Here is a 16327-nt window from a genome sequence, read left to right as displayed (position 1 = left end):
TGATCCTCCATTTTGGATGTACTGGCCTGGCCCTGCCACCAGAGGATACGTTACAATAGTACTTGTGGGACAGCAGGCACCATGGCTCCTTTCCTGACCTAAGAGTGCAGGCTCAGACCTCGATTATTTGGAGGATAATATTTGAGTGGTCAGCTCCTACTACAGTCTTAATCACAGCAGAAACATAATTAATAAATTCTTCTTCTGCATTATGCAAACATTTTTATGGGCTGTGTCAGCTCTTCTGTGAGTGAAAGCTTGTTTTAATCACCCGAGAGACAATTTGACTGACAAAGATGCAGATCTGCTGAATATAGGAGGGAGTAGTCTGGTAGAGTTGCTTTTCAGAGCAAAGTTTTCAGACTTTTCATTTATTTCCAGCTGCTCTTTTGTTTCATACCTTCAATACAGAAGACATGACAAAGAGTCAATGCCTGAAGCAAAGGCTGCGTCAGACTAAGAATTAATTTGAAGGGATGTGTTTACTTCACACTTAATAGAGGACTATGGTCATGCACTACCTGGGTAGTTTTTAACAGAGGAATGGACACTTAAGTGGTAAAATTTTGCTGTTAATCGTAAAGCCTATTAGAATAATAGGTTGCTTATAATCATGCTGTTTACTGGTGTATCTATGACACTGTATAACACACAATTCCCATGTCTTTAGTACAGTAATTTCTTCCTTCCCTCCTTTCCCCCCTTTCCCTTTCCCTTTCCCTTTCCCTTTCCCTTTCCCTTTCCCTTTCCCTTTCCCTTTCCCTTTCCCTTTCCCTTTCCCTTCCCCTTTCCCTTCCCCTTTTCCCTCTCTTCCTTGCCCCTGTAATATGCTGACATTGGTATCAACTGAAGGTGGTCGATGGTGATCAGACCAGCTCATTTGAAGTATTGCTGTTGGAATGGCATCTGAACGCTGTTGATAAACTCTCCTCTCCTGCTTTCCTCACTATCAATGGCTACAAAGGCCACCGGGTTATGGTGCAGTCAGAAGGCAAGGCACAGTCATGGTGTAGCTGGGTATGTCACCATTTCTTCACACTTGCAGAAACATTGGTCCCAGGTCTAGGAGCTTATTTGAGCATCTCCACTACAGCTTCGGCTGGGTAGGACTTGAAAACGTGTACAAATTCTGGCAAAAATAGAAGGAGGGGGGCATACTATTTGCAGTGAGATTTTGCGTCACACCCCTTCTCCTGCTGCTTTTTAAATTACTTTTGCATCTATCCAGCAAGGAGGGTAATGAGAGGCTCTGTCGCTTTGGGGGTTTTTTGTTGTTGTTGTTGTTGTTATTGTTGGGTTGGGATTTTTTTTTGTTTGGTTTGGGTTTCTTCCAGATTATGCCTATCATCAGAGCAGGAAAAATACTTGCTATGCTTTTTTCCCCCTTCTCTTTTTTTTTTTTTTTTTTGTAGCTCTTACCAGTTTCACAGGCTCTGACTTTTTTTTTCCAATGGGTCAGCTACATTTTTCATGGGCTGGGGAAGAGAGACATGACAGAAGAACTCGACTGGCCCCAGCAGGGCTGGTAGGTGTATGTGGTGAGAGAGGGCAATCTCTGAAACTCTGTGGCTGCTCTGGTCCAGTCAGCCAGCCCTGTATGGCATTTGTTCACCACCTAGCAATGTTTCAGTAGCTTGCACTGAATTTACTTATTGATGGGTCTTCCAGGGAGGCAGATGTGGCATTTATCAGGTGCCAGTTAGCAAACTCTGCTACCTTAGCCAGTAAATTGAAGAGTCATTGCTGTATCAGGAAAAAGATATTATATGCAAAGCACCTATTTAGAGTCTTATGCCTTATCTGTAGTGAATCAGTGTGAAATACTCAGGCTTCTACCCTAACTGCAAATTCAAAATGTTGTTTGGGTTGAGCAGACTGCAGGGCAGAAAAGCAGTTTCATGCAAGCTCCTAATCCAATATAACTGCAGCTATCCACATTGAAGCTGCAGGTGATAAAGATTGCTCCTGAACACATCCATCAGGCTCTGTGCAGCCTGACATGGCTGCCCTTGTACGAGCATTGACTGTTCCCTTTTCATTGGTTTTCTCCCCTGTATCACAGGTTGGAGGATATGGCTGTTCTCCAGGAGGTGGGTTTTGCCCTCCTACTGACAGATGCTGCCTGTGCCCTTCTCTGACCGAAACCTCCTTCCTACCTGTTTTGTATGCCAGTTCAATCACCAGTGTTCGTGGCACTAACTTCTGTCTAGCCATCCATCACAAGACATTCAGGGCATCCATTATGATATGATTCATTTGAACAATCTATGTTCATTATTAATCTTCCCTTACTGCAGACTAAAGTAACGCTGGCTTGTAAGGTCTCTCCTCAAAGCTGTCTTTACTATAATACTATAATTGCATTTTCTGCTGTATCTGCTTGCTTGCTTGCTTCTCAGTGCTTTTCAGGATGTCGTCCTTCTTCACAACTTCTGAACTGTGCCATTCATCCTGGAAAATATTTATTGGGGATTAATATGCACACAATCACTGCTGTGACTGCAGCTTCTGAAAGCTGCTTTGGAATATAGCTCATCCTTCACCAGGCTGAAGGGGTTAAATATGCAAATCTTGATCTTCTTTACTAAGCTGTTGCTCTCCTGCCACCAAAAAGAGAAGACTTTGGAGCCTCAACAGAACAGGGACAAGCTCTGGTTTTTTCAATCTTGTGCTTTTCAGTGTTAATCTAAACAAATTCCACCTGGTTTCCTCACTAACCATCCAGACACTGCTTGGTGCACTCTATCGAATGTGTTTATGCACTCCTGCAGGTTCCCCATTTTTCAGGGTTAATTCCTTTTTTTTCCCCTCAGAAACAGCAGAATCTTTCATGAGATTAATTCACATCTGTGCCCAGCCAGTGCACTGGGAGGGAAAAGGTGCAGGAAATCTCAATTGCTCTGTTGCAAGCCCAGATATTGTTACTAAGGATGAGACAACATAAACCGGTGATAGGACTCCTAAAATGCAACAAGGAGATGAGCTGACCTTCCACAGCACGTGGGACCCCTTTGTGTCAGGGACACCAAATCCTGGTCATTGATTAGGATCCCTAATTGCACACAAGGAGTAACAGAGAATAAATATGCAACCAAACTGTTCTGGGTCTGCTACCAAGCCCTGCTTGATATTACAGTAACTATATGACTTATTTTGGTTATTGAGAGCTGGATTGTCCCCTCCCTGCCATGCAGAATCAGTGCTGTGGCATTTTTATCCTCCTAGGAGCAAAGGGAACATCAGCTCCCTTTGCCTTCATTGTACTGAAACAGACTGCATTTTACGTTTTAGAGAAGAGGTGCAAGCTGCAACAATAAGACTGAAAGCAACGGAGCTGAGAATAAAAGGCAAGTACCTCTCAGGAGAAAAGGCAGAGGGAATACACTGAAAACTTCTGCTTGGCTGATCTGATGCTCCTCTCCCCAGCAGTACCCTTTCTAATCACAGCACACTGTGCATGCTCGCACTGCTTTCCTCACCAACAATTTCATTCGGGCTGTCAAATTAGCCAGGAGAGCAGAGTGGGTAAATGAACAGCAACCAGATTGCTTGGTAAGTCTTGGCTTTCCACAAATTCACTACTCATCTCCTATTCCCTTCCTTTCCCATCTTTGTCATCCTTATTTCTGGGGTACTGCCTAGGGTCCAGATGATTTTTTAGGCATTTGTAATTCACATTCTTGAGAGTGCCACTGCAAGGTACAGAATAGCCATGTGTTTGGGCACTCGGTCATTCATATTAGCACTATCCCCAGCCACGACTCTTGCACACTGAATCTTCTCAGAGAATCTGGGAGATCATCTAGTCCATCCTTCCACCACAGCCAAATTGTTCTTCAGTATCTTGGATTATGTATGTGCAGAATGTAACTCAGGGGAATGCTGGTCTGGGTTAGACACAGGATATGTTATTCCCTGAAAGTCATTAACAATAGTAATGACAGTATAGTCCATATGCTGGAGTCAAATAAAGAGAAGAGGATATTTTGTTTCTTTTACTGTTGTAAATTAAGTTGTAGATTTAGGTATATAAACCTGGGGAGTCTTTGAATATTGTGGTTGTGAAAGCCAAGAATGAGCACAGCAGCTACAGCTTTTCAGATACAGCAACTTCAATCTCTTAAAAAGGAAAAAAAAAGTACCTTGAATGTGACTCAGCATTTAGCAGTTTCCTTTCCCTTTTCAGTTAATTAGATGTCCTCCTCCATTAAAAACCTCTTGATAAGACAATGAGACCTGTTAGCATAAGAATATGCGGTTGGTATTATGACCTGCCCCTGAAAGTGAGGGTAGCTCAGGTTCATGTTAATAGATCCCTTGGGATATATTAGAGTGAAACAACACAATGATCAGTGTTTAGAACTAAATGTATGTATATGTAGTGTTTATTTAAGAACAATTTGGTTGTAATGGAAAGGAGGTATGTAGCTGTGTTGGTTAATATAAAAGTATTAAGGTATAGCTTAAGAACATATATAACAAAAAGAAAAGAAGAGAAAGAAAGGATAAGAGTGGAAAGCTACCACCACCCGTGGATCCAGCGATGAGTCTCGATTGTTGCAATTTACATGTCCATTGGTTGAAGTGATGATCACAGTCTTGATGCATCAGGGGTGTGGGAAGCCCGTGAAACACAAAGTCCAACACTTAGGTTTGCATGGGAACACCCAGGTAGCTCTCTGGGGCAGGCATTTTTACACTTGTTGCAACACTGGGCAAGCCTCTGGTGGAAGGCCCCAGAAATGAGTCTAGGGGCACTTCAGAGGTCTTTGATTGTCTTTTAACACCTTCTAAGACATGACAGCTGCCTCTCATGTCAGAGGAGTTGAGCCAGTTATGCCCCATCAGAAGGGATGAATACCTTCAGGCCTGTGTGTGAATGTCCTAATACATCCCCTGGCAGGGAGAGGGGAGTTTTACAATTGAGGCGGTTGCCTAAGGGAGGACGTTGGCATGATGAAAAGCATTCTTCCCCCTCCACAGGGAGGCTCAAAACCCAGCTTGTAGCCTCCAGTGTGGGGTGTTCATCCCCTCTGTCTTGTTCGGATCAGAGGTTTCACCACCACACACAAAAATCGCTACTTCTTCCCTTGAGTTGGTGGGGAGGGGTGGTGGGGGGTGGTGGTGTGCAAACCCCGCCTTAGCAAAGCACCCTACTGCTTTTGCAAATGGATGATTGTTTGAGTCATTAACTATTAACATTTCAGTCTCTCACGGTTGGTAAATAGAATTACAGCTCTGAGAAAAAATACTGCAGATAGCATACAGCAAGTAAGTAGCATGGCACTATAAGTACATTAAAATACTGTGTTATATTAGCAGGTGAATTCCTAGAAGATGATCAGGGAAGCTGTCACAACCAGGTTGAGGTCATCATTGAGTGATAGCTGCAGAAAGACAGAAATATATCGCCTGTACAGCTGCAAAATCTGTAAGCAACTGTCTTCCATTTAATGTGCTCTGACCTGAGCTCCAGCAATCCCCTGTTTAGGGTAGGCAGACTGTGTCCTCTGTGTGTGACTGCAGACCCAGCTTGGAAAGGTTCCCCTTGTCTTCCATGGATGACAACTTTCGTTCAAAAGGCACTAAGCTCAAATTAATCTCCCCTTACTCTAGTGCCTGCTTCCTTGCATATTAAAATCGTCTTCTGGCTGGTTCATTTGGCGATGAAAGCACATCTTCCAGATGACTGTATCTTTAGCAGATACCCAGCCCCCTCTGCCTCGAGAATGCTGAAAGCAACCCAAGTGCCAGAGCTGCTCTTTAAAATATTAAATACACAAATATTTTACAAATAGTATTTTAGCTGTGAATAATAACCCAGTGGTGCCTGGAAGAGGCAGACAATTTACATCCTCCCTTTCCATATGAGCTGTTTTGCTGTGACTTCCAGATGCCAAATAAATTATTAATCAAGTCTGGAAAATACACTGAAGCCTGCCTTCCTGAGAGGAAGGGTGATGCTAGTCATCAGATGAATTTGGCATGTAAGTCATATTACCCTAACTAGCTGATCTACACCTTTCACCACCATTTTGTTGTGTTCAGGATTTACCTAATTCAGAATATGTTGCAGGTGTGCACTAATTCCTCCTTTTCAGTGCCACCACTGATGATGTACTTTTGCCCTATCATTGGCACCTATGTAGACACAATCTACAGTGCAAATGGCAGAACTGCACAGGATTTTGGCAAGGCTTTAGAAATCACAGGAGAAAACCCCTGTGGATCCATGTGGTTTGGGTTGGGTTTTGTTTGTCGTTTTTAATTTTTTTTTCATTTGAGCTATGATTAGTGGCCGCATCAGCATCACAAATGGAAGGATGCAGTTTGTGAACACCCTGTCAATGATTTGAGGCCAAGGTGATGGCGAAAAGGAGGAATTTCTCCTATTTTCATTGCTTTTTCCCAGCTTACTTGTGCAGTGTCACAGGCTTTTGATCAAATCTTAGAGTAGAACAGAGAACACAGAATAGTAGACAAGAAAGCACACACACATGAGTTGGACTGTTAATGTATGCCCTGAGTTAGCTGAGGACTCTTTCTACAGAAGTGGGCTCCAAGATCCTGCTCAGACAAGCAAATCCACCAGGAAAAGCTGGAGACAGCGGTCAACCACTGTCCCTTGCCCACACTGTTACCATTGACAATTAACCACTGGTCAACCAAGTGATCTTGTAAAAGGTCTCCTTGAGTCCTAACATTTCTATTCAAAGCCTCATGGAGCCGTAGCTGTGCAGTTGGGTTCTCACATCTCCATGGTCCTGGTCTCTACGCAGAAAGCCTAGGCCTTCTGAGTACAGCTGAGAGAACTGGTGAGAAGTACTACTAAACAAAAATTGGCCTTTGGTGGTCTCCAGAAACACAACCCTGGAGTTTCCCTCCTGTTAGTCTGGCATCAAAGGGAGCAAAGGTATGACAGCTGTGCACAGATCACTCTTCTTTTATACAGAGAGAGAGAGAGGGAGAAATAAAATGCTTTCCCTACTGATTCTCTGCTGCTTTCTTCTAAAACACATTTAGAGTCATCTTTTAAGTGTCCGATTCTACCCCGAATATTTTATATCTATAGAAATACCTTACTGCAACCAGAATGCACAAAGACAACCCACAAATACATTCACACACAACATACCTTGAGATGCATAACACTATTTCTTCACCTTTCTGTATGTTCACAGTATTTCAGAATCATCTCTCAGCATCTTGCTTAGTGATAATAAACCAGGTTTAGCTGCTATGATCCAGAGTCAGTAAGCACCCTTGGTACATACCTAGCTGCTAACCCATCCTGTAGTAATCCAGAGGTTCACCTGTGTATGTGTATTCATAGTGTCTCATTTCCTAATAAAGTGAGTCATTGGAAAGTCAGACAGATGAAATCCCAGCAAAACAGTACAAATTAATTTTCTTGCCCCTTTTTCTAGTCACAGCAAGGTGTAGTGCTTCTCTCTTCAGTAAGACCATCACTTTTTTGTGTTAAATACTGTATAAAAACAGTTATATATATATATATATTATAATGAAATACTTTTATGTGTTCAAACTCAATTCTATCCAGAAGGCTTTGATGCATAGGAATACATATCCAGACCAACACAGATGTTTACAATGAGTGAAGACACCAAATCTCTCTTGTACAAGCGTGTCTGCTGGTTTGATCATTATTCCCAGGAAGTAACATAGCAGTTAGAGCCAGTTCCTAGCAATGGAAGAAATATTAGAAACAGGGAAAATAAATCAGCAGAACACAAACGAAAATTGAAAGTTTGGGCTTCTCTTTATCTTTCTCCTCCTTTTTTCTTTCACACACTTTACTTCAGGGAACTGTGAAACAGAAGATTTCATCTGCAGAACAGAAGGCATCTCTGACGCTTGCAAGGGCATTGTGGATCACAGCAGCTGGTGGGACATTCTCTTCAGGAAGTGCAAGGGGAGTTGAACACAGGGAAGGATCTTCATCCTGTATTGATGTCTGCCGTACTGTTTACCATACACAAATCTGTAAATCCTCAATAATTTTTCAAGAGATACTGTCCTTTATCATAGAAGACATAAAAGACATCCATTTTTCATGTTATCAAAAGCACAAAAACATCATTCAAAATGGATCAAGAGACACCTATTTGTGAAATTAATGTTAGCATGTCATTCAAATTTTTGTTTTGTTTAGGTGATTAATTTTCTGTTACACAGTATGCAGGTATGACAAACAATGGGTTCTCTCTCTTGCAATGTTATTTTCTGTTAATGATGTTTTCTAAGAGGTCAGTGGGTTGGCACATATGACATGTAAATGTGCTTCCAAGATAGACAGAGGCAGAGACTTCCTGAACAGAAACTCTTTGGCCGTTTCAATTTCATGGAACATGATACTCCAAAAATTGATCCTTGAACCTGACTAAGAGCTAAAGAAAAAAAAAAAAAGGGCCGAGTTTAACTTTTTAGGCATCTCAAAGGCCATGGAAGTGAGTCTCGAGACTTGATGTGAGCTTGAAGAGGCTCTAGCTATGTAGTGACCTTGTTGACAAACAAGCAAGGTAAAAGTTGCAAGGTGCAAGATTGGCATTTTGTTATGATGACTTTTATTTCATATAGTATAAAACAGTTCAGGTAAATATTCTTATAAATAGCAGCATAATTGTGAGAGAAATACTTCTTGTAAGTCCACACACAAACAAAGAATAGCAGTCTTATAGAAGTTAAAAAGAAGCTATTTGGCAGCATTTTCAGAACAGCTGGTTTTGGAAGAATTTAACTACAAATGCAGTACACAGGGATGAATTTAATTGGATGACTTAGGGACTCTTAAACATCACCTACTACCTTCCCCTCTCCACTGGTACTGCTTTCATGCATGAGCTTGCTCTGGACAGGGCGCATTGGCAGCCTTTCTCCCTTTCAGTGGCTCTCAGTGCATATAATAAATGGACTCTGGCCTGTTGAAGCAAATGGAAAAACCTCTCATTTCAAGGTGATTTTGCAGTGGAATTCTCCTTGAAGAGGCTCACAAATGAATGGTGTCTGTGGTTGCCTTTCTGCTCTGATCAGCCTGTTGAACCAAATTCCAACAATGTGCAAACACACAACCTTGGAAGTCTCCATATGCAAGCTCTACAAGGATATGCAATCCTGTGTGCTCCACAGACTTCGCCTACAGATTTTAAGCAGAATTGATTCAGATCTAAGTTGAAGGCTCTTCCTGTGCCTATTAATCACCTTTCCTCATGCAGCGTTTTTGCAGCTGCCACTACATACGCTCCTTGGGCACTGGTCCACTGTTTCGCACCTCCCAAAGTCATGCCATAATCACTAGCACTGATTTTTCATCCTGGGTGGTAGGACAAATCTTCTAGGGTAGCTATAAATGATAACTAACTTACATAATTATCCTGACACTTCACTGCACTCTCAGTCAGTTGATTAGTGGTTTAATTTATAATACTTTAGTAATATTCAGATCAATCAGCTTTCTGCCCGAGATATTTTATTTATATCTTGTCTTAGAAAATAAAATCAGAAGGACCCACTGTGATCATCTATTTTGATCCTTCAAGAAGGGTCAGGGTTAAGACCTGAGCCCAAAAAGAACTATGTATTGTTCTGTACAGACCTGTCCTGTGTTTGCCGAGATGGTTACATTAACTGCAAGCCTTGGGAAGCTGCTCCAGTGTTACACAGGAGAGTGGCTAAGACCAGATAATTTTGTGTGAAAAAAATCCTTTTGAATTTGTAATTACTATGTAATTTGAAACTTCTTTAAAAATAAGATAAAAGGGAAGCATTCACATGCATGGGGAGTAGCGTATAAAGAATGCAGGTTTCCTTTTATATCCCTATTACTCTGTTTGATCCTCTTCAGTTTCTGTAATTGCCTCCATGCGATTATCTCCAGCACAATACATTTTGAAGTCAGTGCAGAGTAAAATTGTATTGTAATACATGGCTGCTTTGTCTCCAGTAGATCTTTAATAAATTTGTGGTCAGCAGCAGCGTTATTTGGTAAATAATATAAAACCTCGGCAGGTTTACTCAAAGCAGGAAAAGCCTCAGGGTGACTGAGGTGTAAGAAACAGCTCTGAATAAGCAATTCAAATGGAGGACACATTTAAATAATTAACTTTCTTTTGATAGGATTTTCCTGCTGCAGTGGAAGAAAGGGAAAACAATTAACAGCTGAAACCCTCTTTCTTGCCTGAGCTGTCCCTGACTGTATGAAATAAAGGGTTTGACTTAAGGAGAGGAATTGCACTCAGACTATCCTCATAGCTGAAAAAAACCTTTATAAAGGAAGAGGAGAAAGAGGTAAAGGGGCCACAGGCTCTGTGCAAAGATGGGTGTGGGGTGAGTTCTTCTTAACATCTGTATTGTTGATCTGGACTAGAAGAGCGAGTGCATACTCAGTAAACTTGCAAATGACACCAAGTTGGGCAGGAGTCTTGATCTGCTGGAGGGCAGGAAGGCTCTGCTGAGCGATCTGGACAGGCTGGATTGATGGGCTGAAGCCAGTTATATAAAGTTCAGCACAGATAAGTGCTGGATCCTGCACCTGGGTCACAACCCCAGGTAGCACTACAGGCTTAGGGTAGAGTGGCTGGGAAGCTGCCTGGTGGTAAAGGAGCTGGGGGTATTGGTTGACAGCAGCTGAACGTGAGCCAGCAGTGTGCCCAAGTGGCCAAGAAGGCCAGTGAGATCCTGGCCTGTATCAGCAATAGTGTGGCCAACAGATGCAGGGGAGTGATTCTTCTCCTGTACTCAGTGCTGATGAGGCCACACCTTGAATCCTGTGTTCAGTTTTGGGCCCCTCACTACCAGAAAGACACTGAGGTGCTGAAGCATGTCCAGAGAAGGGCAATGGAACTGGTTAGCTTGGAGAAAAGAAGGCTCAGAGGTGACCTTATTGCTCTCTACAACTACCAGAAAGGAGGTTGTAGTGAGGTGGACATCAGTCTCTTCTCCTGCCTAAAAGAAACAGGACAAGAGGAAGTGGCCTCAAGTTGCACCAGGGAAGGTTCAGATTGGATACTAGGGAAAATTTTTTCATGGAAAAGGTTGTCAAGCATTGGAACAGGCTGCCTGGAGAAATGGTTGAGTCACCATCCCTGGAATTATTTAGAAGATGTGTAGATGTGGCACTGGGGGACATGGTGTGCTGGTGGACCTAGCAGTGCTGGGTTAATAGTTGGACTCAATAGTTTTAAAGGTCTTTTCCAACTTAAACAATCCTATGACTCTATGGCACCACAGCATCTCCACTACCTCTGAGCCCCCATGCCAACTATGCTTCTCAGCATTCGCTGTGCTGCTTCCAGACCATCCATGGACAATTCATGTTTTTCAGGAGCGGGGCTGGGGTTAGGGCTGGAGGTCTTCCAGACAGAACAATAAAATGGGTGGAAATAAAAAGGGAGGGAGAGAAAGGTCTCAGCTTCACTGTGAACATGCTTCAGAAAACTTATCCAGTGCAACCGATAATAAGAGGCAGCAGCAGTCATCTGCTGTGCCACCTGCCTTACCTAGCTGGTCACAATGCCCATGGGATTTAGACACACATCTGCTGCAGAAAGCCACTCCACAGTGTTCACTTATGCAAATAGGAGATATCCATCCCCTTTTAAATACAAATTGTGTCAAACTGTGCGATATCATCTAAAAATAGGATAAGCTCAAAAACTGCCTTTTGAATTGTGTTCTGCTTGAATTGACACTGGGGGAGGAGCAATAGGCTGTGAAGCAAATGCCTTTTTCTTCAGAGACCTACAGAAAAGCCACTCCATGACCCATTTATACAAATCAAGCCACAAAGCCACCCAGCATTTTCTCCTAACACTGTTAATTGAGAATTGACTAGTTTACTGTTGCTACCTAATTCAATTTCAACCCAATCATTTGCATTTGGGAATTTGCTTAAAAATAATCTTGAAAAGAACAAAGCATATGAAGGCACATGGTTGGGAATAAGACTAAGAAAACATAACAGAAAACATTGACGAGAAATGCAGATCATGTGTGTTTGAAGTCAGACTCCCAGCAGTATATGTCTAAATGGTAATCCTGGTTCTTTAATATTACGTTTACAGCAGTCATTACAGAAAAGCAAACACGTGCACCCATATAAAACACTCACACACATGCACACTACAAAAATACCTTGTGAAAATCAACCTAATCTGAAAGAATGGGGGTTAAAGGGAGAGGTAGAGTTCAAGAGAATAGAAAACGTATGAACTGACTGAGCTTGCCAAATCTTGATGATACTTTTCTAGCCATGATTAATTGAAAAAGTTCAAATGCTGCATCCTGCACCTAGGATGGAGTAATGCCGGACACAAGTATAAACTGGGAGACAAGTGGCTGGAGAGCAACCCTACAGAGGAAGATCTGGTGGTTCTGTTCAGCAGCAGCTCAATGTGAGTCCACTGTGAGTCCTGGAACCCAGCAGGGCAGACTGCACCCTGGAGTGCACCAGGCACAACACCAGCCAGGCAGAAGACAGGATTGTCCCACTGTATTCAGCATTCGTGCAGCCTCACCTCAAGTACCATGTGCAGTTCCATGCCCCAAAATTTAAGATGGATGTGAAGGCCCTTGAATGCATCCAGAGAAGGGCAACAAGGCTACTGGAAGGCCTGGAAGGAATGTTCTGTGAGGAGGGCCTCAGAACTTGGGACTTGTCTAGTTTGGACCAAAGGAGACTGAGGGGTGACCTCATTGCTCTCTACAGCTTCCTGAGGAGGGGAAGTGAAGAGGGAGGTGCTGAGCTTTTGTCCCTGGTATTCAGTGACAAAATGTGTGGGAGTGGTTCAAAGCTGTGCCAGAACAGCTTTGTACTGGACATTAAGAAGTACCTCTTTGCCAAGAGAGTATTCAAACACTGCAACAGGATTCCCAGTGAGGTGGTGAATGGCCCAAACCTGTCAGTGTTTAAGAGGCATTTGGATAATACCTTTGATAACATACTTTAAATTTTGGCCAGCCCTGAAGTTGTCAGGCATTTGGACTGGATGATTATTGTAGGTCCCTTCCAACTGAAAGACTCTATCCTATTCTATTCTAGTGCGGTGGCAGCATGGGATGCTACAGTGGAGATGCACACCAGCAGTGCCTGGGTCTGAGCCCAGGGGAGTCTTTGTCACTGGTGTGGGCATGGGGCAGCACCCGCTTCTCACAGGAGGGAGTGTGAGAGTAGGGGAATCCCCATTTCCAGGAGAGGGGTAGAATGCTGGTGACCAGGTGGCCTGTGAGGAGGTGTTGTGCATGTAACTGTGCACACTGTGGGACTAGAGCTTGGTGGGATTAGCTATAAAGTCGATTTTGAATTTGCAGCCAGCAACAGCTGTTTGTAAACTTGCAGTGTCTGGGAGGGAAAACTCAGAGGAGTTTGTGTCTATTGAGTGTATTCTGCCCATTTCATTTTAGTCTGTAACAGCTTGAAAGACAAGGCCTCTGCTTTGATTTGCAACTCATGGACATCTGTTTTCACTTTTCCCTTGGGACAAATCTCCTGTCAGGGCAGAACAGGTAGGCTACTCCATGTTAAAGAGGACCTGGGATGCTACATCGTCTCCACAGCCTCCTAACTCACACTTCACCTTCCTTTTGCCCTACAACTCTATTTCTGTGAAGCACTTACATGAGGATTGCAGCTTCCACTTATAAGACTACAAGTTAAACACTTGCCTGTGTGTCTGTGAATGTGCACACTGCTTCCCCCCGCCCCCACTGACCTGAGCTAGTGCTCAGCATTAGAAGTTATGGGAGTTTCTGAAGCATCCTATGCAAACCAAGAATTGAGGAGAGACAGATGACCCAAAGCCTGAGAGCAGCCATAGGCAGAAAGGCATAATGGAAATGTTTGTGACAGTTGGATAATGGATAACTAAGCCTTTGGAAAAAAACGTTTTTCAAGTTGGATGGTGAAAATGGCCTTGGCAATATTTTCCCCTTAGATAAATCACTCAGTGCCTTGGGGTAACAGTTGTGCTCACTTCTCACCATGCTGAGGGAAATGGCATAAGGAGGATGCCCTGCTCATAGACAAGGGGCAGGGGAACAGACCAGGCTACAGAGATCTAAGGCAAAGTGATCATCACTTGTTATAGAACAGACTTTGAAAAGTAAATTGTAAATGATCGGGGGGAGCAATAAAGGCAACACATAACTGCTGCAGGTTGGTGCTCCTGTCCACAAACATGGCTTAGCTTCTGCAAGCCTGATGCCCCTGGTGTTCAACAGATGCTTGTACCTAGTGGTGATTACATGGAGACAGAGAAAGCTCCTGGGCAGCTGTCATCTGTTACACACTTCAGACAGAGTGCAGAAAACAGGGACGCTGAGCTGAGCACTAAGGACTTTTTCTGCGAAGACAGTTCCATCTCAGTGGTAATGACTGCAGCAAATATGTAAAAAAGGTTCATTTGCAAGCAGCAAAGTCTTCAGGGTAGACCACCAGTAGCCTTGACTAAATGGAGTTAGTCCCTCAAGAGAGATGCTTTGGGTCACCTTGCCCTCGTCCCCTGCAGTGTGAGCGTACTCCCATGGACACATATGGCTCAGACCAACACTGGGACCAGAGAAGCCATTCACTCATGGGGTTTTATGGGATCAACATTTCATATCCACAGAGCAGGAGTAGGTGAGGGTTTCTGATCTGGTCTCCATGCAGCCAACAGAGAAAAACAGGTGCCATGGGGATGCAATTGTCCTGTCTGTACCTTTTGGACAGGATAAAAGGAGGCCCCAAGCTTTCCAATTTCTCTCATCGGGTAAGAACACACTGAGCTCCAAAGGGAGCCTGGGTTGCAAGCACTTGCCCTGTAGATATGCAGGCTTAGGGAAAATTAGGGAAAATTCCTTTTGAGCTGTGAGAGGGAGCAGAACTTACAGGTGCAACTGTCAGTATGTCACCTTGTACAGGGTGCTATGGAGAAGCATCTACACAAAGCTCCTGACACCTAGACAGTGGAAGAGCAGTGCTGGGACCTGACCATAGAATTGGCCTGTGGTAGATGGTAATGGTAGATTCAGGTCAGTGCCCTCTTGATCAGACCCCATTCTCTATTCCATAAGGTACAGGTGGCTCTCAGGTCTTTTCCCACACTTCAGCAGGTATGGACAGGTTACTGTTGCAAGTACCTTCATGGCTGTAAACATGTGAAACCCATAACTCCAAAATACTTCCACATGGGACTGCAGAGTGCAGTCCTGTCCTAAATCTTCCATCACTGGAGGGGATGAAGAATTCAGCTTTAATACCAGTAACTGCAAATAGTCTAAATTTTAAGCCTTGAGCTTATAAAATTTTCTTAATAGTTAACATTTGTAAGAGAGCACAGCTTCCAGTACTGCCACAACAAATTTGGAAAAGCACTGACCCTCTCCTGCATGATGCCTTCACAGAAGCAGCAAGAGCACAGCTCAGCTGCACACACCAAGCAGAAGCTGCTGCTGCCACATCCATCACTGGGGAGTTATAAGCAGGGCCACCTCAGACACAATCTGCCTCTGAAGAAAGTGTATTTATTTAAATATGATTCAGGATGTGATCTGGTGTCATTTTTGGCTTTTGTACAGAAATATCTTTTGGGGTGCCATACATAAAGTGAAATGAAGGAGCCACGCACACTGTGCTTTGCATGGTCGTGCCCATCCACCTGGGTCATCCAGGCCACCTGCAGCATCTCCACCTTGGGCCAACACCTGCATCTGTGCCTGTTCCTCCTTATGGGTAGTCATCTGAAAATCCCTGGGGAAAGGGAGGAAGAGTGAGGGGGAAGAGGGAGATAATAATAGGTGAATAATTTATTCAATGAGATTCATGGAATTTATGGACTAATACATTCTATGAATAATATTTTCATTATTTTCCCAACTCCAGTGCTAACAGAAGTTATGAATAATGATTGAAGCAAGCACTTGAATTATATGACAATCCTATTGAACTTTGGAAACATATATTACGTGAAATGAGGGGACTCTAATTCTGCCCGTCATCGGCTTGATGTAGATGTTCTCAAAAATGGTGAAATGTGTATTTGACACTTTGGCCTTTCCTCACAGAAAGTTTGTGCTCAGATTACCTGACAGTAAGAATCAATCAATAACTCGCATGCTGTTTCTCTTCCAGAAAATTGTTAGCAATTGCTTTCTTTCAACACTTCAGAAATTACATCGCTGGAAGTGGCAGACCTCTCATCTCTGCAGTCCCCTCTCACCCAGGGCAGCATGTCCTTGTCTCCAGAGGGGAAACTTCTTTCTCAGGGGAACTGTAACCGGCCACTGCTCCACAACAGCGTGTGTGCTGACAGCCCCTGATGTTGTGGTAGCT

At 43.4% G+C, this 16327-nt stretch overlaps 1 long non-coding RNA gene across 1 annotated transcript; it reads left to right on the top strand.

Moving 5' to 3' along the window:
* Positions 1 to 3201: 3201 nt before the first annotated feature.
* LOC126649137 (uncharacterized) lies at positions 3202 to 9992 on the top strand. The gene is made up of 2 exons (XR_007630979.1): positions 3202 to 3552; positions 7824 to 9992. It is a non-coding gene; the product is annotated as an uncharacterized LOC126649137 (long non-coding RNA).
* The last annotated feature ends 6335 nt before the right edge of the window (positions 9993 to 16327 follow it).

Source organism: Myiozetetes cayanensis, unplaced genomic scaffold, assembly GCF_022539395.1.
Source record: "Myiozetetes cayanensis isolate MyiCay16 unplaced genomic scaffold, myiCay2020 scf5-8, whole genome shotgun sequence".
Classification (NCBI taxonomy): domain Eukaryota; kingdom Metazoa; phylum Chordata; class Aves; order Passeriformes; family Tyrannidae; genus Myiozetetes; species Myiozetetes cayanensis.
The sequence above is the reverse complement of the archived record's forward strand: the minus strand, read 5'-3'. Positions and strand labels throughout refer to the sequence as shown.